A 25,539-nucleotide genomic window follows, 5' to 3' on the forward strand; every position below is an offset into this window, starting at 1 on the left:
ATTCTTTTCTCAATGACTATAAGTAGCATTAATTAAATTATTGGTCTCATTTTTAGAACTTCCCATACAGAATAATTATTTAAAGAATATTTACACTAAAAGATAAATATAAGCTTTTGTGGCTTCTAAAAGTGAAACCGATTTTCTATAAAATGTGCTTACAATTACAGATAAAATGCTATAAGCATGCAGAATATAAATAAGAAATATAACAGGTTATCTGCCTTACTAATTTGTGCTGTTTCTTCTTTTAATTCATTAGAAATTAAAACTAAATCTGCATAGCAAAAGCAATGCACTATATCTTTTCTATCTTTTAACAGACGGGTCCCTAACTTATAAAAAACATATTAGCTGTGAGCCATATATAAGTAAAAAAAGATTCAAATTTGGCAGCAGAGAAGTATGCAAAAAGGGAAACAAAAGTTTAAACAAAAGCATTTTAAATTTTGTACCTATCTTTACTGAGCATTTTAAACACACCTCTCACCTTCAATGAAATGTTTTGAGTCTCAAATTAGATAAGGTATATAAAACACTGTAGTTAAAAATGAATAGTTAGCATTAAAGTTAAAAAAACTTCAATAAATAACTAGTTTTTAAAAACAGGCTTCAGATGCACATGAGCTGGGAGAGGAAGGGCAAGACAGAAGGTGAGAGGTAGAATAGGAAACTTAGAAAAAGCCACCCATCCTCATTGCCTCTACTTCCTCTCCTGTCACTCCAAAATCTTCAGCAAAATGGCTTCCAACCTCATCGCTCAATCTGAACTGCTTTATCCAAATGATTTTACCAATGTAAAGTTGTTACCAATGATTTTCTATTTACCAAATTTGATGATCTTTTCTCAGTCCTCATTCCTCTTGATCTCTTTACTACATTTGACACTGTTGAATATGCTCTTTATGCTACTTCCTTCTCAAGGTTTTCACAACACTATTTTCTCCTGTGAGAGAAATGATTATTTCTCTCTCATATTAACAGCCAATTATTAAAACTGGGGAGATCCAAGCTTTTTTGTTATCTTGTCCTATTTTCTTGTCCAATTTTTCAAGGACAGAGCTGATGGAAGATAGGATTAACATTCTCCACATTTAGGCTATTGCTACTCTACCCAACTAGCTCAAGTTTGGGTCAGGGGTATAAATTCTTTGTCTAGACTGTCCAGGGCTGGGTGTGGTCTGAGTATAGGGATAGTGTCTCTGGCCAAGAGCAAAGTGATATCACTCTCAGTACCTCACTTGAGTGAGCTCACTTTTCTTTGTAAAGTCCATCTCTCATTAATTATTAGCCAATCAGAATTGTCATCCCCAAGAACACCTCTGTTCCAAAGTGCATGTAAGCTATGAGTCTGCCATCATGATTATTCTTGGCATCTGAGAGGGCTACTGACCTATTTTTTTTAATTAACTTTTATTTTTCAACACTCACTTCCATAAGCTTTTGAATTTTATATTTTCTCCCCTCCTTCCCCTCCTCTTCACCAAGACTGTGTGCAATCTGATATAGGCTCTATATATATTCTTATTAAACATATTTTCACATTAGTCATGAAGAATTAAAACGAATGAGAGGAACCATGAGAAAGAAGAAACAAAACAAAACAAAAAAAGAGAGAGAGAGAACAAATAGTATGCTTCAATCTGCATTCAGACTCCACAGTTCTTTCTCTGGATGTGGATGCCATTTTCCATCATGAGTCTTTTGGAATTGTCTTAGATGCTTGCATTGCTGAGAAGAGCTATCAAAGTCAGTCATAGAACAATATTGCTGTTACTGTGTACAATGTTCTCCTGGTTCTGCTCACTTTACTCACCATCAGTTCATGTAAGTCTTTCCAGGTTTTTCTGAAATCTGCCTGCTCATCATTTCTTATAGTAGAATGGTATTCCATTACATTCTTATACCACAACTTGTTCAGCCATTCCGCAATCGATGGGCACCCTCTTAATTTCCAATTCTCGGCCACCACAAAAAGAGCTGCTAGAAATATTTTATACATGGTGGATCTTTTTCCCAGCACTGACATCCTTTTATTAAAATGTTGGCATTATTAATAAAATTATTTAATTACCCAGAAATCGTCTTTCAAACTTCTTAAACACCATACTTGATTTTCATCCTAGCCATATGAACCTTATTTAGTCTCATTTCAAGGGTCATCAGTCATCTATTTTTCCTAACTCTGTGTATTCCCAAAGGCTCTAGCCAGGGCCTTTTTACACTGGGCTGATCGAAGCTCCCTTGACTGAGTTATTCATTATAATGAATGAATGAGTCAAGCATCAAGACAGCTAGGTAGGCTCAGTGGATAGAGTGCTGGGCCTGGAACCAGGAAGACCTGAGTTCAGGGGGCTGAGCCAAGATGGTAGAGTAAAAGCAGTGAGGTACTTTAGCTCTCCCTCAAAACCCTCCAAATACCTCTAAACAAATTCTAGAACAGCAAAACCCAAAAAAAAGACAGTGTGAAACAAATTTCCAGCCCAAGACAACCTAGATGCTGATTAGAAAGGTCTATCATGCCAGGCTAGGAGAGAAATGCAGTTCAGCTTGGGCATGCAAGAAAAAACCAGACCTCAGTAAACCTGGAGCAGGCCTCAGGGGACTGAATTACAGGCAGCTGTGGGGTTTCCAGACTCCTCAATTCACAAACGCCATAGGCAACTTAGAAGGTCAGTAGGAAAAGTCTATGACTGTGGTGAGAGAGAAACTCATTCCCAGCTCCAGTCCCAGTGCAGTCCCAGTACAGCCCCAAGGTGGCTTCTTCCAGAGCTTCCAGTCCACAGACGGAGGGGGAATCAAGCAGCTGATCAGAGGGGGATTGCAGGGATCTCTCTGCTGGTGCAGGATTCTCTTGCTTTGCTCATGCTTGAATCTAGGTCACAATTCTGAGTGGCGGTCCTGGGGGTGAGCAGGAGTGCTACCATAGTGGAGCTTGCAGTGGTAGTAAAGAAGGAATCCTCCTCACAGTTCCAATGCAGAAAAGAGTGCTTTTGGTCATCATAGACCAGAGTACAGGGCAGGAAAGAAGTAAACACCTCACCCTTGATCACACCACCTTGGAAGAACTGAAAATTTACAGGTCCCTAGAAGTATCTCTGTAAACAGCTGCACAAAACCCCTGAAGCTTGGGACAGTACACTCTCCACACTGGAAGCAGACCCCTATCTTAATAAAGAGTTTAAACCTCAAGTAACTGGCTGGGATCATGAGCAAACTGCAAAAAAGTCAAACCATAGAATCTTTCTTTGGTGACAAAAAAGATCAAAACACACAACCAGAAGAAGATGACAAAGTCAAAGCTCCTATATCCAAAGCCTCCAAGAAAAATATGAATTGGTCCCAGGCCATGGAAGAGCTCAAAAAGGAATTTGAGAAGCAAGTAAGAGAAGGAGAGGAAAAACTCAGAACAGAAATGAGAGCAATGCAAGAAAATCATGAAAAACAAGTCAACAGCTTGCTAAAGGAGACCCCCCCAAAAAAAAAATACTGAAGAAAATAACACCTTAAAAAACAGACTAACCCAAATGGCAAAAGAGGTCCAAAAAGCCAATGAGAGGAAAAGAATGCCTTCAAAAGCAGAACTGGCCAAATGGAAAAGGAAGTCCGAAAGCTTACTGAAGAAAATACTTCCTTAAAAATTAGAATAGAGCAATTGGAAGCTAGTGACTTTATGAGAAATCAAGACATTATAAAACAAAACCAAAAGAATGAAAAAATTGAAGAAAATGTGAAATATCTCATTGGAAAAACAACTGACCTGGAAAACAGATCAAGGAGAATTTAAAAATTTTTGGACTACCTGAAAGCCATGATCAAAAAAAGAGCCTAGACATTATCTTTTAAGAAATTATCGGCTGAGAATCTCATGCTCAAAAGGCTGAAAACCTCTCATGCCCGCTCGTCTTTACAGGTGTCACCTGGCCCTAAGTGTTTTATCACTAATAAACTTTTCCTCTGGCTGAAGATTTGAGTTGAACCGCAATCTTGGGGTTCCAGCAGCACCCCAAAAGTGCTAGACCTCTTCATGTGGTTCCCTGACCAGGAAATAACTGCCAAATCTCAAGCTCTTCTTCAGCCACGACTGGTAAGCTTCCCCCTCCCCAATTCTGCCTGATGTTCTCAGGCTTTTCGGTCAGTACCTCTCCTTGAGCACTTGCACCTGGATTTCCAAGCAGCTAGCCAGTCTTGCCTTGGAAGTTTTTTTTGAGCCTGACCTCTCAGGTTCCTTTAGATCAGACAGCTACGAGGCTGTCTTGAACTCTGCCTGACGCTCCCAGGCTTTTCGGTCCAGTGCCTCTGCTTGAGCAGTTGGACCTGGGTATATACCTTCCTTAGCATAGAGGATGGACTCCCTATCAGGAAGCATAGGTTCAAACTTCTCAGTTCTCTCAGCGCTAGGGAACTGGGAAATTGTTGGACATATATATTTTTTTGCTTTTGCTTTTTTTTCTTTTCCCTAAGCCCACAATAGGTCAATCCTTTTCATTTCCCAAGAATTCGCCTTTGGGATGTCTTACTAAATTGGAAAAATCTTAGCTTCTGTAAAGAACTTAAAAAGAAAAAGCTGGTACATTTTTATAACATCGTTTGGCCTCAGTATCACCTGGAAAATTGTGAGGCATGGCCCCTTTTGGGGACATTACAGGTAAAGACCCTCTCAGACTTAGAAAAATATTGTTGCAGAGAAAGAAAATGGGTGGAGATTTCTTACTTAATGGTTTTTGTTGAGCTTTCTAGAGATCCCATTCTCAGAAAGGATTGTAAGATGCTCGTAGCTACAGCCACCCCACTAGTGGTGAGTGGGGACCAAATAGACCTTTTGGACGATCCTCTTATGGCTCCTAGGGTTATGGCATCCCCCTATTCCCAACCTCCATTGGCAGTGCCTCCCCAGCACCTATCTCCACCCCATTCTCCTCTGGCCTCTCTGGCTGTTCCCCATTCTCCCCAGACCCTCCCTTCTGCTCCTCTGGTCCCTCCATTTCCTCCCCAGGCCCCTGCTCTAGAGGCTACTTCTACTCAAGCCTTGAGCAAGGGCCTCGCCCCAGCCTCTACTTCCAGAGAGACCCCAGCTCAAGCTCCAGACGAGATTCTCAACTCGGTGCCTCCTCCCCAGACCTCTCCTTCAGATGGGACCCCCTCCTCCAGACAAGGGTATCACTGGCATCTTCTCCCTGATCCCTCCCCTCCTCTGGTGTCAGGTAATCAATCTTCCCTCTTGCCACCCAGATTCCTTGGCCTTGCCAGTTCAGCCGGCACTTTCCAGTCCCTCGCTCAGGAGAAGTGCAACTTCCTACCTCCCTCCCCCACAAGCCCCTGCTCCCACAGGGCCTTCAGGGCTTTTTCCTTTAAGGGAAGTACCTGCCTCTCCTAATGGGACACTTAGGGTGCATGTTCCATTCTCCATTTCAGACCTCACCCAGATTAAGGAAAGGCTGGGTCAATACTCTGAAGATCCAACTAAATTTACTGAGGGCTTCAGGGATGTGTCCCTACAATTTGAACTTTCTTGGGGTGACTTGCATGTCCTCTTCTCCACCTGTTGTACCCCTGAGGAGAGGAAGAGAATCTGGGAATGAGCCCAAAATTTTGGGAATCGTTTGGCTAGCAATGACCCCACAAAATACCCCCAGGAACAGCTGCTGTTCCTGCTAGTGATCCGGGGTGGGATTATCAAAGAGGAGGATAGGGGAAAGAGGACTACATGATAATTTGCCTGTTAGAAGGCCTGAAAACAGCTTTCAAAAGCAGGTAAACTTTCAAAAGATGAACGGAATTACTCAGGAAGAAAAGGAAAACCCTGCCCTTTTCCAAGATAGGCTAGTAGAAGGCATTAAAAAGTATACGAATTTAGATCCTGACTCTACAGAAGGGGCAGCAACCCTTAGCATGTATTTCATTAACCAATCTGCCCCATATTAGAGAGGAAACTACAGAAATTGGCAATGGGACCCCAAACACCTCAGGCTCAGTTATTGGAGATTGCCTTTGGAGTCTTTAACAACAGGGACCTAGTTGCAGCAAAGGAGAAAGAACGCAGGCAGAGGGCTAGAGACAAAGAACACTCTAGATTCTTGGCTGCTGCCATGGTCAGGAAAGACCCAAGGGTGTTCCTGGCAACTTGGGCAATGGGAAAACCTGCTTTCGATGCTACTATGAGGGTCACTGGTCCAAGGAGTTTCCCTCCACAGCACCCACTCAGAGTAAGCCCAGCGACTTGGGCAGGGGAGGCCACTGGGAGGCTCACTGGTCCAAGGAATGCCCCTCCAGGGTGCCCCCTTAGAGGAAGCCCCCAAGACAGACACTTCCAGGACCTTGCCCAAGATGTGACCAAGAGGGACATTGGAGGAAGGATTGTCCCCGAGGTAGGAGAAGTGATAGAGCAGCCCCCCAGTACCCTGTCCTCCAGTCTTCTCAAGACTGGGGAGGACAAAGGAACCTGGGTCCAGGCAATGCTCCCACTTTCTCCATCTCCCTCGCCAAGCCCTGGGCAGAAATTAAGGCTGAAGGTAAGGTTATCCACTATATCATAGCTATGTTCTTTGCTTTAACCAATTACTCTAGCCCTATTCACTCCTTGACCCATCTGGTCATGGGCATTCGAGAGGTAACTAAGGGATATCTCCAGTCATACCCCTCCCCCTGCCTATTTGAGAATCTGTTGTTTAAACACTCCTCTCTTGTGTTCTCTTGCCCTGCCCCTTCGTTGGAAAGGAACCTGATGGTGAAGTTAGGGAGCCAATTTTCTCTAGTTAAGCCTCCCATCTCCCTTTTCCCTCTGTGTGCCAGACCGCCCCATGTTCCCCTGGAAGTGTGGGAGACAATTTGGGATACTTTTGCCACCCCAGCTGTTGTTCACCTCCAAGACCCTAAAGTATTTTCCCTTTGCCATATTTGCAGCCCCACCCAAGAGGCTTCTTTGTCCACTGCCTCAGGAGTGCTTAATTTCTTGGGAACTCAAGGCTATAGAGTCTCTCTGAACAAAATCCAGATAGCATGCCAGTCTGTAAAGTTTCTGGGCCACCAACTCCCGGTCCCAGTCACTAAGAAACAATTTCAAACTTTTCTAGGCATGGACAGATTTTGTAGACTCTGGATCTCTAATAATAGTTTGATTGTTAAGTCCCTTTATGACTGTCCTCTGGGCCCTGACTCACTCCCTCAAGAGTTGGGCCCAGACCAGGCTTTTGTGATTTTAAAATCTAAACTGACCTCCGTGCCCCTAACTCTGTCCTTAGGAGCTGCTGGAAGGCCTGCAGTGGCTGCTCATCTCCACAAAGCCCCCCTTCCCAATATGACTTTCTCAGAAGTTTATGCCACTCCATTTATGTTTGCCACTTCTCTATGGGCCACTCTGTCTGTATCAACACCTTGCTTTTCCACAGGGGAATATTCCCATACTTGGGAGACAAGCTGCAAGACCACTAGACAAGTTAACACCCCTGTGGAGGGAGGGCTTGAAAGAGTTTCTGCTAATCTTTTGACCTGCACCACAGCCTGTGCGGATACCACTAGTGGCAAGAGTTTGGGGGAAAAGGTGAAACGAAGTGCCAACAATGGCAAGACCCCAGAACTACTGTTTTGGTAACTCAATGTTTGACACCCTACAAAGACTTCAGGGTGTGCACTCTCGGATTTTTAGCACCACCCTTCTCCATTTTCAATGCCAAACAGCCCACAGTCTCTAACTTAAAGGCAAAACATGGATTTTGGGGAAATGTCCTCTGGTCTCTTAAAAAGGGAGCACACTATCTTATGTCCTGGTATAACTTACAGCATGAACATATTCTCTCTAACCTTACAGAGACTATTCACCAGTTGGCAAATGTGACAGCTTATGGTCTCTGGGAAATCCAGCAATCTTTGGATTCCTTAGCAAAAGTAGTTCTAGATAATAGAATAGCCCTAGACTACTTGCTTGCCTCCAATGGGAGAGTATGTGCTTTAGCAAACACATTTTGTTGCATGTAAAACAATTTCGGGCAGACAGAGTTCTGCATTGCTCATATTTTGGAGACAGCTAGCTGGATGCAAGAAATTCACGATAACTTTAGTGCTCCAAAATCTTTTTCATGGGAGTCCTGGCTTCTTTCTATACTAGTTCCTATTCTCATTCCACTACTGATCATATTTTTGTGTTTGTTTCATCCATGTTTACTAAATATCCTTGCCAGATTCCATTCTTCTAGGGTTGGAGCCATCAACTTTCAGATGACTGCTCAGGCTGTACACCAACCTGAGGATTCTGCCCCGCTGACCTTGGCATCAGCCGGGTTTTTGAAGTTTGACCCCTCAAACAGGACCCAGAGAAGCAGGGACAGCTCTACACCTCTTGCCAGCAGGAAGCAGTTTCAGAAGTCCAGACCTTCCCCCATTTCCCCAAAAGAATTTGTGTCAAATTTGTTTAAGGGGGGAATTATGGGGTGTGGCCCAAGCCAAGGTCTTTGACCCTTGCTCTAAAGGGAATCTGGCTCCCCTTTTGTCTACAGGCACCAGCCCCTCATCTCCCTTTGAAAGCCTTAGCCTACCTTTTAATTTCATTCAGATATCTTTCAGTTCCTTCATTATCTATTCCCATTGTCTATTCAATCTCTTAGACATTCCAGTCTCTGGGAATTCTCACCCAGACCCTTCTCCCAGACCATTTTCCCAGACCCTTCCCTGGTCACCCAAAGTATATAAGATCTACCCTGGCCCTCATTCGGGGCCAAGAATCTCATGCTTAAAAGGCTGAGAACCTCTCATACTTTATGGGTGTCACCTGGCCCTAAGTGCTTTATCACTAATAAACTTTTCCTCTGGATGAAAAAAAAAAAGAAAAAAGAAAAGAAATTATCAAGGAAAACTTCCCTGATATTCTAGAACCAGAGGGTAAAACAGAAACTGAAAAAATCCACCAATCATCTCCTGAAAGAGATCCCCAAAGGAAAACTTTTAGGAATATTGTAGCCAAATTCTAGAGCTCCCAAGTCAAGGAGAAAATATTGCAAGCAGCCAGAAAGAAACAATTCAAGTAACTGTGGAAACACAATCAAGATAACACAGGATTTAGCAGCCTCCACACTAAGGGACTACAGGACTTGGAATATGATATTCTGGAAATCAAAGGAGATAGGAGTACAGCCAAGAATCACATACTCAGCAAAATTCAGTAATCCTTCAGGGGGGAAATGGTCATTCAGTGAAATAGACAAGCATTCTTGATGAAAAGACCAGAGCTGAATAGAAAATTCAACTTTCAAATCCAAGCCTCAAGAGAAGTATGAAGAGGTAAACAGGAAAGAGAAGTCTTAAGGGACTTACTAAGGTTGAACTGTTTACACTCCTACATGGAAAGATGATATTTGTAACTCATGAGACCTTTGTCAGTATTAGGGTAGTTGGAGGGGGGGGAAAATTATATGTATAGGTAGATTGATAGGGGGTACAGGATGAGTTGAAAATGAAGGGGTGATATCTGGAGAACAAAATTCAGGGGTAAAAGAACATTATACTGGGAGAAGGAGAAAAGGAGAGGTAGAATGGAGTAAATTATCTCACATAAAACAGATAAGAAAAGGCTTTTACAGTGGAGGGGAAGTGGGGGAAGGTGAGAGGGAATGAGTGAATCTTCTTCTCATTGGATTTGGCTTAAGGAAGGAACAACACACACTCAATTGGGTATGGAAAGCTGTCTTACCCTACAGGAAAACAGGTGGGAAGGGAATAAGAGAGCAAGGGGGATGATAGCAGGGAGGCATATTGGGGAAGGGGCTAATCAGAAGCAAATACTTTTGAGGAGAGACAGGGTCAAAAGAGAGAACAGAATAAACAGGGGGTGCAATAGGATGAAGGGAAATATAGTTAGTTTTCCACAGCATGACTACTATGGCAGTGTTTTGCATGACTACACAAGCATAACCTGTATTGAGTTGCCTGCCTTCTCAATGAGGATGGGTGGGGACGGAGGAAGTGAGAAAATTTGGAACCCAAAGTTTTAAAAACAAATGTTAAAAAATTGTTTTCACTTGCAACTGGGAAATAAGAAATACAGGAAATGGGGTATAGAAATCTATCCTGCCCTGCAGGAAAATAGAAGAGGAAGGGGATGGGGGTGGGAGGAGAGAGAAGGGAGGGCAGATTAGGAGAAAGGGTATTCAGAATGCATGCTGTCTTGTGGTTGGGGGAGAGACGAGATGGGGATCAAATTTGGAACTCAAAATCTTGTGGAAGTGAAGACTGAAAACTAGAAATAAATAAAGTAATGAACCTTAAAAAAATAAAATAAAATGCCAGCAAGAAAACAAAAAATACCTGAGTTCAAAACTAGCCTCAGACACTCACTAATTGTGTGACCCTAGACAACTCACTTAACCTCTGTTTGACTTAATCAACTGGAGAAGGAAATGGGAAACCACTCCAGTATCTTTGTCAAGAAAATTCTACAAAGGGTAACAAAGTTGAATATGAGTGAATGACTTAACAATAGTCAAGCATCAGAGCACCCTTAGAGGGCCTCATAGCTTCTTTGTACTCAGGCAATGAAAAAGTTACATGAACAGCCTGAGGTTTCAGTCCACTAAACTGAGGGGAATGTCTCAGTATTATTGAAGGAAAAACTAGTCCAACTTGAATGGAGGAAGAGGTTAGAATATTGGTTCTATTACCCTCCAACTTTTGTTGTTAAGATGCTTAAGCCTTCCACCACTTCAATGACTTTATTAGGGCCACTTTATTGGTCAACCATGATGTCTAGTATTCAAAAAGTCTAATACAGGCAGCACTAAAAAAGACAAGGGGAAAAAAGAGGAAACATCCCAAAACAAAATAAGGTAACAGCTCCCTGAAGGAGTGATTAAACCTAGGAGAGTCTCAAGAAAGACTACATCCAATATATAAAAGATCAGGTTCATCTGGTGGGTCTCTTAATGTAAAAAAGTAACCATAGTGGCAGCTAGGTGACACAGTGGATAGAGCACTGGTCCTGGAGTCAGGAAGACCTGAGCTCAAGTCCGGCCTCAGACACATAACACTCACTAGCCATATGACTCTGGGCAAGTCACTTAACCCCAACTGCCTCACCAAAAAAAAGAAGAAAAAAAAAGGTAACCACAAATGGGAACAGCACTAAGAACATCAAGGCTACAAGCATGGTGATACTTCTTGCACAGTCACTAATCTTCAACATAGATCAAGTAGAATTGTCCCATATCACCACCAAATGAGACACAGTAACAGCTACATTGTGATGACTGACAAAAGGTAGGAATGAGATACTTCTTCCAGACCAAGGCAACTTAGCAAGTCAGAAGGAGAGCTCTAACACTAGGGTGGGGGCTGGACTGGAACACACATGTGGGTAACATCAGCTGTTAAGACTTGGTGTTAGTGACTAGAGTAGTAGGAGCTTCAGGAGCTCTCAGCCCAGCAACAGTAAAGGAATTAAACAATTAGAAAGAGATTACAGAGTACCTCTATGCTAGCACTAGGCATAAACAAGGTGCTATTTGGCAACTCCACTGACCATACCGACTTCCAGGTAACAGTTCTAGGGGGTAGAGCAAAGCTTTTCATCACAAGGAAACAAGGGGACCTTAGAAGCAACAGCATTTTTGGCCACAAGGGATTAGGATTAGGAACTCTTCTTGGATGAGGACCAGAGAGCCAACCAGGAGAACGTTATTCCTACTTCTTCCTAAATCCCACCACGTTGAAAGCACTGAAAACTTCCAACCCCTCAGAACTACCTCTGCAAACAGTAGTGCAAAAAAGGCTAAAACTTAGGACAGTGTCTCCCACCTCCCTAAGATGAAAGCGTCCACCTTTAACAAAAAAAAAAATGAAAATAAAGAAATATGTTGGAAAAATGAACAAAACAACAACAAAAAGAAACTGACCATAAAAAGCTACTATAGTGAGAGGGAAGCTTAAGACACAAACTCAGAAGAAGACAATGAACTAAAAAGCATTACAAGCAAAGCATCAAAGAAAAATGCAGATTGGACAAAAGGCCAACAAGAATTCCTGGGAAAGAAAAAAAAACTTATTTTAAAAATCAAGTGAGCTTATAGAAGAAAAACTGAAGAAATATATGAGAAGGATGTAAGAAAACTATGAAAAGACACTTAAAAACTTGGTAAAAGAGGCACAAAAAATACTGAAGAAAAAAGTCTTAAAAAAAAAAAACCTCCACAGAATTAAAGATAAAAGAGGTACCAAAGCTCACTAAAGAAAATAATCCCTTAAAAATTAGAATAGAGGTAAGAGCCAATATGGTGGAATAAAGGCAGAGACACACCTGAGCCCTACCAAATTACCCTCCAAACAACATTAAAATAATTTTCAAAACAAATTCTGAAGTGGCAAAACCAACAAAAGGACAAGACAAAATAATTGTTTAGATCAAGACAATTGAGAAAGTAACAGTTCCAGGCCAGAATGTGGTCATTCACAGACCAGAAAAGCAATGATCAAATGGTCTCCTTAGATCATACCACCTTGGAAGACTGAAAATTTACAAGTCACCAGAACTTCCTGGGAAAATAGCAACACAAAAACCTTAAGCTTAGGACACTGCCCCTCTACCCTGAAAGCTGAGCCCAGCTTTTAACATGAAGTTAAAAGTCAAAAAATAGTCTGAAAAAATAATAAGACAACAAAAAAAGATCCTGACACAGAAAGTTACGATGGTGACAGTGAAAAACAAAACATAAATTTAGAAGAAGACATACAATCAAAACAGCTACATGTAAAGGCTCAAAGAAAAAGATGATTTAGGCTTAGCCCCTCCCCCCGGAAGACATCAAAGAGGATTTTAAAAACAAAATAAGAGAGGTAGAGGAAAAACTGGGGAAAGAAATGAGAATGATGCAAGAAAATCACGAACAGAGTCAACAGCTTCATAAAGCACGTAAAAAGAAAATGAAGAAAATAACACCTTAAAAAGAGAACAGGACAAATGGTAAAAGAGACAAGGCATAAACACAAGAACTCCCTAAAAAGCAGAATTGTCCACAAGGAAAAAGATGTACAAAAATTCACTGAAGAGAACTCCTTAAAAAGTAGAATTAGCCAAATAGAAAAGAAGGTACAAAAGCTCACTGAAGAAAATCATTCCTTAAAAATTAGAATTGGACAAATAGCTAATGATTCCAATGACAAATCAAGAAACAATGAAACAAAATCAAAAGAAGAGGGAAGAAAAGAGAAAATGTGAAATACCTTGCTGGAAAAACAACTGGCCTGGAAAATAATTTAAGAATTACTGAACTATCTGAAAGCCATAATTTCTTTTTAAAAAGAGCCTAGACATCGTATTTCAAGAAATTATCAAAGAAGACTGCTCTGATATTCTAGAATCAGAGGGTAAAACAGAATTTGAAAGAATCTACTGATCACCTCCTAAAAGAGATCCCAAAATGAAAATTCTCAAGAATATTATAGCTAAATTCCAGAGTTCTCAGATCAAGGACAAAATACTGCAAGTAGCCAATAAGAAATAATTCAAATATCATGGAGCTGCAGTCAGGATAACACAAGATTTACAGTTTCCACACTGAAGGATGAGAGAATTTGGAATATGATATTCCAGATGGCAAAGGAGATACTGCTACAATAAAGAATCTGAGTATAATCAAAACTAAATATAACCCTTCAGGAGAAAAAATGGATATTTGATGAAATAGAGGACTTTCAAGAATTCCTGATGAAAAGATCAGAAGTGAACAGAAAATCTGACTTTCAAATACAAAACTCAAGAGGAATACAGAAAGATAAACAGGAAAAAGGAATCATAAGGAATTCAATCGGGTTAAACCATTTACATTCCTACATAAGATAATTCTTGTAACTCCTAAGAACTTTATCAGTATTAGGGCAGTAAAAAGGATTATACATAGATACAGGGTACAGGTGTGAGTTGACTTGGATGGGATGATATCCAAAAAAATAAAATTAAGGGGTAAGAAAGAGGGATGCAACAGGAGAAGAAGAAAGAGGTAGAATAGGACAAATTAACTTACCTATAAGCGGCACAAAAGAGCTCTTACAGTAAAGCAGAAGATGGCAGGGGAAGAGGGGAGGCCTGGCAGGCAACACTTGAGCCATACTGTCATCATGACCCACAGTTTAAGAAGTGCTACTAGACAACGAAGTACTAACAATACTAATCATACGCAGCAAACTGTATAACATCCAAATTCTTAAAAGGAAAAAGTGAGTTACAGAAGGAAATAGTAAAAGTATACTAGTGGCAGGAGCAGCTAGGTGGCGCAGTGGATAGAGCACCAGCTTTGGATTCAGAAGGATCTGAGTTCAAATCCAGCCTCAGATCAAATGCTTGACACTTATTAGCTGTGTTACCTTGGGCAAGTCACTTAACCCCAACTGCCTAAAAAAAAAAGATACTAGTGCAGGAACTCAACCATCTGCCTAGATAAATCTAACCAAAAAATAAACAACAAAGGAGGTGAACAGAATTTTAGAAAAGTTACATATTATAGACTTCTACAGAAAACTGACTGGAAATATGTAAAAAGGATTAATTTTAATTACATTAAATTAAAAAGGTTTTACACAAACAAAACCAATGAAGTCAAGATTAGAAGGAAAGTAAAAAACTGGCGGGGGGGATTTACAGCAAGCTTCTCTGATAAACGACTCATTTTTCAAATATATAAAGAAGTGAGTCAAGTCTATAAGAATACAAATCATTCTACAACTGACAAATAATCATAGGATTTGAAAAAACAGGCAGTTTTGGAGAAGGCAGAGACAAGATGGCAGAATAAGTCATTAACTCTCTGAGTTCCCCCAAATTCCCCTCAAAAAAACTTTAAAATAAGACTTCAAATTGAATTCTGGAATGGCAGAATCACAAAAGGATGGGTTGAAACAATTTTCAAGCCAAGGCATCTTAGAAGGTAGACAGGCAAGGTATGTCTCACTAAGGTGAGAGTGCAGCAAGAAAAAAACAGCAGGCCATGACCCAGCAAACCAGCAGTGAGGCACAAGCCAACAGTGATGCTCTGAGCCCCTCAGACCTAATGCAAGCCAGGAGTGAGGTTTAGCATGGGCCCCAGCACATATCAGCAGCAAAGCCCAGCCCCAGCAAGCCAGCCTGCACTGGGGGAAAACTGAATCAGCAGCAGCAACTCCCAGAGCTTTCAACCCACAGACAATAAGAAAGCCAGACAACTGGTCAGAAGGAGATTACAGGGGATGCTTTGCTGGTACTGGGTGCAGGACTCTCTTGCACTACCCAAAGAGGGATCTGTGTCACAGCCTACAGGGTGAACGCACTAGAATATGTGGATGAAGGGAAACAGGGATCCTAGTCACAAGTCCAGGGCATAAAAGAGTTCTTGTAGTCACTCACAAAGCAGAGCACAGATGAGGAGAGCAGTGACCACACCTCTCCTTATCATACCTCACCTTGGAAGAACCAAAAACTTACACATCCCCAGAATTAGCTCTGAAAACAACAGCATGAAAAATCTGAAGCTTGGGACAGTGCCCCCACCACCCCAGAAGCAGAGCCCAACCTCAACATAAAATCAAAAGTCAAGAAATAGGCTGGAAAAAAGAGGAAACAACAGTAACAACAAAAAAAGTACTTGACCATAGAAAGTTACTATCATGACAAGGAAGATCAAAACACAAACTCTGAAAAGTCCAAACAGCTACATGTGAAGCCTCAAAGAAAAATGTAAACTGGTGTCAAGCCCAAAAACAACTTCTAGAAGAACTCAATAAAGATTTAAAAATCAAGTAAGAGAGGCAGAAGAAAAAAATGGGAAAAGAAATGAGAGTGATGAAAAAGAATCATGAAAAAAGAGTCAACAGCTTGGTAAAAGAAACACAAAAAAAATAGAAAAAGATGTACAAAAACTCACTGAAGAAAACAACTCCTTAAAAAGTAAAATTGGCCAAATGGAAAAGGAGGTACAAAAATTCACTGAAGAAAATAATTTCTTCAAAATTAGAATTGGGCAAAAGGAAGCTAATGATGCTATGAGACATCAAAAAACAAACAAAATAAAAAGAATTTTTTAAAAAATGTAAAATATCTCACTAGAAAAACAACTGAGCTAGAAAATAGATCCAGAAGAAAGAATTTAAGAAGTTACTAGACTATCTGAAAGCTATTAAAAAAAAAAAACCCAGACATCATCTTTCAGGAAATATCAAGGAAAGCTTCCCTGATATCCTAGAATCAGAGCACAAAACAGAATCTGAAGGAATCTACTTACCATATCCTGAAAGAGATCCCAAAATGAAAACTCTGAGAAATATTATAGCAAATTCCAGAGCTCCTAGGCCAAGGAGAAAAGACTTGCAAGCAACCAGAAAGAAAAAATTCAAATATCATGGAACTGCAGCCAAGATCACACAGGATTCAGAAGCTTCTAAATTAGATTAAAGGATCAGAAGGCTTCTAATATGATATTCCAGAAAGCAAAGGAGCTAGAATTGCAAACAAGAATCACCTACCTAGTAAAACTGAATGTAACCCTTCAAGGGAAAAAATGGATATTTAACGAAATAGAGGACTTTCAAGTATCCCTAATGAAAAGACCAGGGCTGAATGGAAATTTTTATTTTCAAATACAAGACTCAAGAAAAGAATAAAAGGGTAAACAGGAAAGATAAAACATAAGAGATTCAATAAGGTTAAACTGCTTACATTCCTACACAGGAATAGAAACCAAAAGCCTTACAAGAGACACACTTGAAACAAAAAGATACACACATAGTTAAAAAGGGGGCAAGAGTAGAATCCATTATGCTTCAGCTGAAGTAAAAAAGAGAAGGACAGCAATTATGATCTCAGGCAAAACAGAAAGCCATGAGATGCACAAGTCTTCAGTACTAAACGACTGTTGCTGTTCCTGTTTCCAACTCCATTCCTATCAAGGACTCATTGCCATGTCTAATAGTCTGTGCCTACTTTGGCATTAAAGTCACCCAGAATTACAAGATTGTCCTGTTCTGGCACACAGATGATAAGGGTCTCTGGGTCTTCACACAATTATTCTTTGACTTCATCAAGGTTCATCATGGTGGGAGCATACACAGTGATGATGGTGGCATGCCACTTTCCTACAAGTGGTAATCACATTGTCATGAGCCTGTCATTCACTCCTTTTGGGAACCATACAAGCTTGTTGACTAAATTAGTTTTGACTGCAAAACCTATGCCAACTTCACAGTGCTCTCCATCACTGCAAAAAAGGTGTATCCAGCTCTGACTTCAATAAGCTTGCCTTCATTTGCTGGCCATGTTTCACTCAGGGCTGCTATTTAGATTCTCTCAAAACAAGAGGTATTCATCTTTCAGGTCTACTACATTTCATGTTTTACACAAGCATGCACACATTCCATGTGCCAACAGTGTGTGGAATCATCTTTGATGAAGTTTTTGTATATTTTTGTTTGTTTTTCAAACAAACAAACAAACAGGGTGAGATCCCCATCTGCTACAGTAAGCAGGCCAATGTTAGGTTGGGGGAAGCAGCTATTTTTCAGTGCACCTTTTCTAGGCCCTTCCTCATGGCAGGAGGTGAGAAGCACAGTCTTTCAAAAAGAGCTATTCAGACATCCAGGGGGCTGTCCAATCCCACTGCTGCTTAAGTCCAGTGAGATGACAACCCTATGGCCTTGGCTGCCTGTGTGCAGGGTGCTGACTACAGTTCCCTATATATCTGCACTTGCTTCTTTGTCACTTGTCCATCACCACAGGACTTTGGGGTAGGTAAAAAGGGTTAAAAGGGAACTAAAAAAGGTAAAAAGGTCTAGTCTTTTGACTAGAGCATAAACTGGATTTAAGTGAAGCAAAGTTACATGAAGTCATCAGCATCATCTCTCTCTTCCAGAGTCATCAAAGTCTAGTGGCAAGATAAAAGTCAAGATGACTGATGATGGTCTGGCAGACAGTGGGTGACCTTGGCATCTTCAATCAAGCTCCAACGGCTACATAGCACCTGCTTCAGCCACATTCACAGCCTATTGTTCAAATCCTCCCATTCAGCCAGGTTAAGTATTCTCATGTTTGGGGTACATACCCCCTAACTCACTGAAGGATCTGAAATCCCTCAGTTGCCCTCAACCTCGTTAAGCATATCTGACAAAATGGTTTACTGGAGTAAAGCCACTGCACATGCTATAGTTTCTTGGAGCCACAGGTCAGAGTTGGGTAGGAGGTGAAGACCAAAGGTGAAAAGTAGCTCTGAAAAGGGCTTGGCAGTCCTCATACCAGGGGCACTAACTAGTCTTCCCTGACACTCGTACACTTCAGAAATAACGTAGAAGTACATTGTTTACAGAATGGCTAACCAAATTGTAGTCCACAAAAGTAATGAAATATGACTGGCATAAGAAATTACAAATAATAATGAATGTTGATGTGAAAGTGAAAACTGATACCCCACTCCCTTCTGTATTATTTATTAATCAAGAATTCTACCTAATTATTATAATCAGTACTTAGGAATTAGTTTGATTTAAAAAGATATTTTGACTTCTTAACAAAAGTTATAACAGTTTAACTTTTCCATTACTCTTGGCTACAACTTGGATTCAATCCAATTTTCCCTGGTAAGGGAGAAGAGGGCATGAGTCAACATGGTCATAAGATGTTCTGCCTGGTTATAATCCTAGCACCAGGCCACTCTGATTAGGGATTGCCTAATAGAGGACTTCCCAGAGAATGCTGACCAGTTCTGGGTTTTCCCTATTGTGATGGGTCCTGAAGATCCCCTCATGTGAGTCAGGCAAAATGCAAGCCTACCTTTACTTCTGATGTAGGCCAATTACTGTCTTAGTTTAATTTTCATCACAGAACTATTTTTAACACTTCACATCTTTTCAATTGTACAAAAAAAGGCTACTCCGGCTGTGAAAGGTGTCTGGTCACTGAGGAGACACTGACCTCTATTATTGGCAATTTCTAGCCTTGCTAATAGATGATGTTCAGAACTTTGTGCCTCAGATTCTCTTCGCTGTATATTTTTTTTATCATAACACAGAGAAGCATGAAAAGAATGATACAGAGTAAAGTAAGCACAGCCAAGAAAACCATATAAACAATAATTTCAACAACAATGTAAATGGGAAGAACAATAGTAACAAAATAACTGAAAATAAAGGTGCAAAATTACAAAAAGTAATAAATAAGTCTGACCCTAAAGAAGACATATAAGACACCTCCTTCCATTTCTTGGAAGAAGTTAGGCAAAGGAGAAGGAGGAGCAAGGAGGGGGCATTTCACAGATGTAGAATATGGTGGTACTTACTGTTTCCTGTGTGTGTGTGTGTGTGTGTGTGTGTGTGTGTGTGTGTGTGTGTATTTTGAATTCATTGTGGCACCTGGTTTAAGATGATAACTTGAATTTCATTTCTTTCAAAAGTGCTTTCCAGTTTTCCTGGCAGGTCTTGTCAAATAATGAATTCATCCTCAAGCAATATTCATTCTTAGGCTTATTGAACACTAAAATGTCAATTCTATTTTATCCTGGTCTGGTCTGTTCCATGATCTATTTTTCTACTTTTAACTAATAATATTTTTGGGGACTATGATTTATAATACGATTTAAGATCTGGAAGTACAATTTCCCCCCCTTTTTTCTTACTTATTCTCTTGAGATTCTTAATCTTTTATTCTTCTAAATGAATTACGTTATTATTTTGCCTAACTCTATAAAGTATTCCTTTTGGTACTTTAAAACTACTCAAAGTACTGAAGTACAAGACTGGTTTTGAATGCTTTTTTTTTAATATCATGAATTTGGTTTATAGTTTTCCAAATAATGAACCATTCTTGAATCTTCAGTATAATTACAATTCAATCATAAAACAACTTTTAGCATTCTTATCAGGATTTTTATTTATGGTTTTAAAACCAATGATACTGGTATACTGTTATTTTTCTTTGAATTGTTCTTTCATAGTTTAGCTCTCAGAAACATTATTTTCTCATAAAATGGATTTTGTAGAATGTCTTTCTTTCTCAATTTTGAGAATAACTTATCTGGGGTAGGTATTAACTGATAAACAGAAAGTATAACAGAATTCACCTATAAATCTTCCTGAAGAATCTGGCCGATCATTCCTTCACCAATCCAATGTACTCTTCTAATTCTGAATTTTGAATTTATTTGTATATCTTATTTGTATCTATTTGTATATCTTAAAATTTAAGCTCCTTACAGAGTGACTTATTTTTTCACTTCCTGTCTCTCTAATATACAATGATCTACAAACAGTAAGCATTTAACCAGTTGATCTTTCCAGTGTTAATGTGGACAAGTTTAATTAATCAAGTATTTATTAATGACTACTATGAATGTATGACTGCAGGAGAGAATGAGACATCATTCCATGTAGGGACAGTCTCCTAGCCTGGTCTGGCCTGTTAACAGAAGAAGGAAAAAAACTGTCATTCCACTGATGGCTACCCCTGGTCCCCTCCTCAGGGCAGCCTAATGATTTGAGAGGATGCTACCCTAAGGCCAACCCCTAGGGATAAGTGATAATCTACCTGAATTCATTCCTAAATGATTAACAAACTCCCAACTGGTCATACTCTTCCAATCCCACGAAGTTGAAAGCCCTGGCTATTATTACCAAAACTTTATTCCTATCCTCTTAAATTTAACCCCTCCAACTCTAGTCTTTCCCAATTAGGACATAAGATCCTCGAGGGCAAAGACTGTCTTTCTTTCTGCTAGTACGTATAGGTAAACTCTTAGTAAGTGTTGGTTTCCTCCTACTCTCTCTTCCTTTCTTTCTTCCTTCCCAATAACTTACTCTAAAGCTACTCACCCTTTCCAGTATGCTCTCTAGAAGATTTGGTCTACAGGCAATAAATATTCTTTCATCTTCAAACTTTTCCTTAAGCCACTCCTTTGATCTTCTGGCTCTCAAAGGGACATAGCTCCCTCCTGATGACACAGACTCCCAGGCTGCCCTTTCCAGCAAAAGCTACATTTTCATTCATTCACCAAGACTCACTTGATAATTAGACAGAAGTATCTCAATTGTACTACCAAATGTATTTTAAAATATGAAAATTTCTTTTGAACTGTAGTTTGAGCTGAGAAACAACAGCTGCTACAAATTTTTATGGAAATGTAGATCTTACTTCTTTTCTTGACTTTTAACAGCACAGGTTTCTATGTTGTTAATACTTGTTCCTGCTCTCTCTCACTTCTCCCTTCTGTCTCTTCCTACTTTCCTATTAAGTATAATATAGTTCTATATCACACACTTTATGTGTCTTTATGTATGTGTATTCAAACTCATTTGTCTAGTTCAGGTTGAATATGTGGTTCATGTGATACACACTGAGCTAATTTCTTCTTCCACGTTTGTAAATACTTCATCTGATGTACCTAGTATGCTATAAGAAAGTGATTTTCCCTCCTCTTTTTCATTTCCTCCCTAGTATATCCCCTTATTCCTCCTGTTTCTTCTCTTAGGATCAAAGGTTGGCAAAATATGGCCCATTGGCCAAATCCACTAAACCACCTGTTTTCGCAGCCTATGTGCTAAGAATGTTTTTCATGTTTTTAAATGGTTGAAAAAAAGAGTAATATTTTATATGAAAATTATATTAAATTCAAATTTTAGTGCCCCATAAAGTTATATTGGAACATTGTCACGGTTATTCATTTATGTATTGTCTATAGCTGTGACTGTGCTATAACAAGAGTTGAGAAGTTGTGAGAGAGACCTTAAATGGAGATTTTATTTATTTTTTGTGTTATTTAAATAAAATAGACTTTCAAATTGTAGTGAATGAATTAATGAATGAAAGCATTTAAGAGCCTCCTTTGTGCCAGGCACTATGCTAGGCACTAGGGATAGAGACAGAAAAGTAAATCGTTCCTGTCTTCATGGAGCTTATATAATAGAAGGAAATAAAAAGTATGTGGGTGTAGTGACTAGGGAAGCTAGTTTTCATCTAGGGAGGCACAGAAATGGTGAAAGTAGCCATAAAATAAGTCTACTTTCATTCTGTTTCCAGAAGCAGCGTTAGTTATTGTTGTGATTACTGTTCCTATACCAAGAAGTGAAAGCAGGGATTGGGAATGCGAGATGTTGAGGAGAGAAGGGTAAATAGCAAAAGCATGAATTTTATAAATACATGAATGTTACATATGGATTGGGGCTGACTGGCTAAGTGATTTAAGTGAATTTGTTCTTTAATTAATAAAAATTTTATTTCATTGTAGTAACAAAAGTACATATTTAGGATTTCTGCTTTACTACACTATTTGTCAGGTTTTTATGTCCCAGTACATGGTCAGTTTTTGCAAAAATGCCATGCATGGCTGAAAAATATGCCAATTCCTTTTGGTTCCCATCATGACAGATTTATCCTATTTAATTTTTTCTAAATTTCAGTTCAGTTTCTTAAATTATCTTATTTTTCACTAGATTGATTTCTTTACTTGGTCAGAAAGAGCTTTACTGAAATCCCCACTATTGTTTTACTCTTTATTTCTCATTACCATTAGATTAACTTTTACATCAAAGATTTAGCTACTACTCTTTCTAGTGCATAAATAATAAATTTTGACATTGTTTCATTATCTGTGATGCTTTTAAACACAGATAATTGATGCCAAATCTTGATACCAGCCTATGAATATGGAATTTTAATTAATATTGAAGTAATCATTTCCAGTTTCAAGTTAGATGGATGGAAGCCCCTCATTTGCACCATTACATGGATTTTTGAATTTGGAAACTTCTTTTGCATTTGCATTGAGGTCTCCCTAAGCACCGTACCCTCTGAACCACAGACAATGCCCTAGGAGACAGCCCTCTCAGCTCTGGAACTCCTGCACTCCATATTATTCCTCTCCCCTCTCCCAGTTTCCCTTTTCAGCTCTGAGATCATAATCAATTTAATACCAGAGCAATGCTACTGGAAAAGGCTTGTCAACTAACTCCCTCTGAAATATACTGCTAAAATTGTGGCTTGAGCTCAGAAAATATAGCTGCTACATTGTGGGAACAGAGGTTTTGCTTATCATTTTTAACTTTTGACAACACAAAATGTGTATAATGCAGCTTGCTATTACTTGTGATTCAAACAACATGAGTTGTCATTAAATTGACTTCATTGCAATATGTTTCCCATATAAGTGCCATTTTGCCTTGCAATTTCAGGTTGAATTAACATTATCCAGGTTACAACAAAAGTGAATTTCCAAAGCCATTCAGTGTTCAGTAATAGCGCTTGAGAGCACTTCTTATTGCTCGGAAAAATTTCAGTCTCAGCCCTAGGCTCAAAAAGATCATAATTAAACTTTTTTTCCTTTTCTTATTTTGATATACACTGGTAATAAAAAATATAAAGTAAAATGTTATAGTATGGTAGAATGTTTAGCTCTTGAAATGCTGTTGAGTTATAGCTGTTTTACTGTGATTTGTATTGTGCTAAGCACCAATGGGAAATAACGAGAGCTCCCTCGATTACTCCACTACTATCCCTGTGATTTCCTAAACCAAAAACCCCTCTCTGACCACCACTCCCACTCTCTTAACATGTCCCTCAGTCTCTTATAATGAGACAGCCCTTCTCCTTACCAAAGCTAACCCTACTACATGTACCTTTGATCTTATCCCCTACTGTATTCTCCAACAGACTGCCCCTTTATTCATCTTAACTCTGTTTTTAATCTTCAACTATATACCAATGTTGTACACCCTCTTAAGATTTTAGTTCTTTGTGGGTTTTTTTTCCTTTTAATTTCACCTTCAGGATCAAGACATCAAGACACCTTCCTTTCTTTCCTTGATTTTTTTACTGTTGAAGTTTATGTATTTCTACACCAGAGTAATTTTGTGTGTTCAATTCTCCTTGTCCATTTCAGATAAGAGTGAATTTCATTTGATGCCCACTCTCCCAAACTCTTCCTCTACATTTGTACACCCTTTTTCTCATGTAATTCAATTATGAAAAATAGCAAGTTCCACCAACTCTTTCCTCCTTCCTACACTAGTACACTCCTTTTATCCACTTTTCTCTTTCCTCTCTTAAAACTTCTGAATAGAAACAATACATCCTGCAGACTCCCACCACCACCTTTTTAAAATTTAACTCCTTCAAACTCCATTTAAACTCCATCTGAAGACATGAAAGTAATGAAGGAACACTTGTTTTTATTCCCCTTACCCATTATTATTTAGCAACACATCAGTATGTATCTTGTTCCAATTTTTAAAAAATGGCCTTTCTAGGTTGCATTTAACTTATCTTTTTGTATTTTAATACTCCTATTGAGCTCTGGCCTTTTAGAAATTCATGAAAATCCTCTATTCCATTAAGGGCTTCTTCCCTCCTCTCCCAAAGGACTGGGAGAAAAGTATAATTCAAATACCCAGCTTTGCAGGTTAAGCTATTCTTGGCTGTAGGGTTATATTGTTTCTCTTCTGGATTACTGTATTCCAAGTTCTCTCATTAAACAAGAAGCTGCTAGGTCTTCTGTGAGCCTAACTCTGGTTCCTTGGTATGTGAAACGCTTCTTTCTAGATGTCTGCAGTATTTTTCTTTGACATAGAAGCTCTGGATTTTGGTTATGAAATTCTTGGGATATTTCCTTTTAGGGTTCTTTCAGAAGGTGATAGGTCATTCAAAATTTCTTGAAATACAATGATCAGGCTTTTTTTTTCCTCTATGGTTTTCAAAAAGTTAAATGATTCTTAAATTATCTCTACTTGACCTGTTTTCCACATATTTTTTTTTAATACCAGCTATCTTATATTTTCTTCTTTATCTTTTTATTTTCTTCTAATATTTCTTTCTGATCAAACTGTTAATTTCTATTTGGTCTGGTCACTGAGTTCCATTTGCTCCATTCCATTTTTCAAGAATGGACTGTCTGGATAAGGTTTTCATCTGTTTGTTGAGGGCAATTTATTACCCTTCAAATTTTTTCTCAACATCTCCAATTTCATGTTTTGCCTCTTCATTCATTATTTCCAACCTCTCTTGCAAGTCTTTGTTGCAAAACTCCATCTCTGTGCATGCTCGCGCACACACACACACGCACACACACTATTATTCCTGAGGTTCTACTTTTCTTATTGGGGAATCACTCCCTTCTAGTTTCATTTCTTGGGTTTCTCCTAACTCATAGTATTTCCTGACTCTATTAGTTTTGTTCTACTTAATCATATCTCCAGCCTTAGTTCCTAGATGGATATTTTTGTTCTTGCCAAGGAGTTTCTTAGGGAAATGTTGTTGATATTTGCCAAGTTCAAAGTCTTAACCATAAGCTTTTATGAAGGCATCTTTACCAAAAGGCTAAGCTTCTCTCTTTAACATAATGTGAAGATGAGTTTCGGTTCTCAAAAGGAACATCTGAAAAGTGAAAGCTTGGCAGGTCCAGAAATGAACTGTCATCTACTCTAAGGACCAAGCTAGAATATTTATCTATTGAATGCTATCAATCTTCCCTCTGGAGCTCAAGTACATTACTTCAATGTCATACTGGAGTATCATGTACCCTGGAAACTAACACCCAAACTTATTTATATATTCAATGC

General features: G+C 39.3%; 1 protein-coding gene across 4 annotated transcripts in view; it reads right to left on the minus strand.

Moving 5' to 3' along the window:
- The window catches only part of AUH (AU RNA binding methylglutaconyl-CoA hydratase), a 197,635-nt gene that overhangs the window by 141,709 nt on the left and 30,387 nt on the right, over positions 1-25,539 (minus strand). The window lies entirely within an intron of this gene.

This window comes from Phascolarctos cinereus, unplaced genomic scaffold, assembly GCF_003287225.1.
Source record: "Phascolarctos cinereus isolate Bilbo 61053 unplaced genomic scaffold, phaCin_HiC Scaffold_4;HRSCAF=312, whole genome shotgun sequence".
In the NCBI taxonomy this organism is placed as follows: domain Eukaryota; kingdom Metazoa; phylum Chordata; class Mammalia; order Diprotodontia; family Phascolarctidae; genus Phascolarctos; species Phascolarctos cinereus.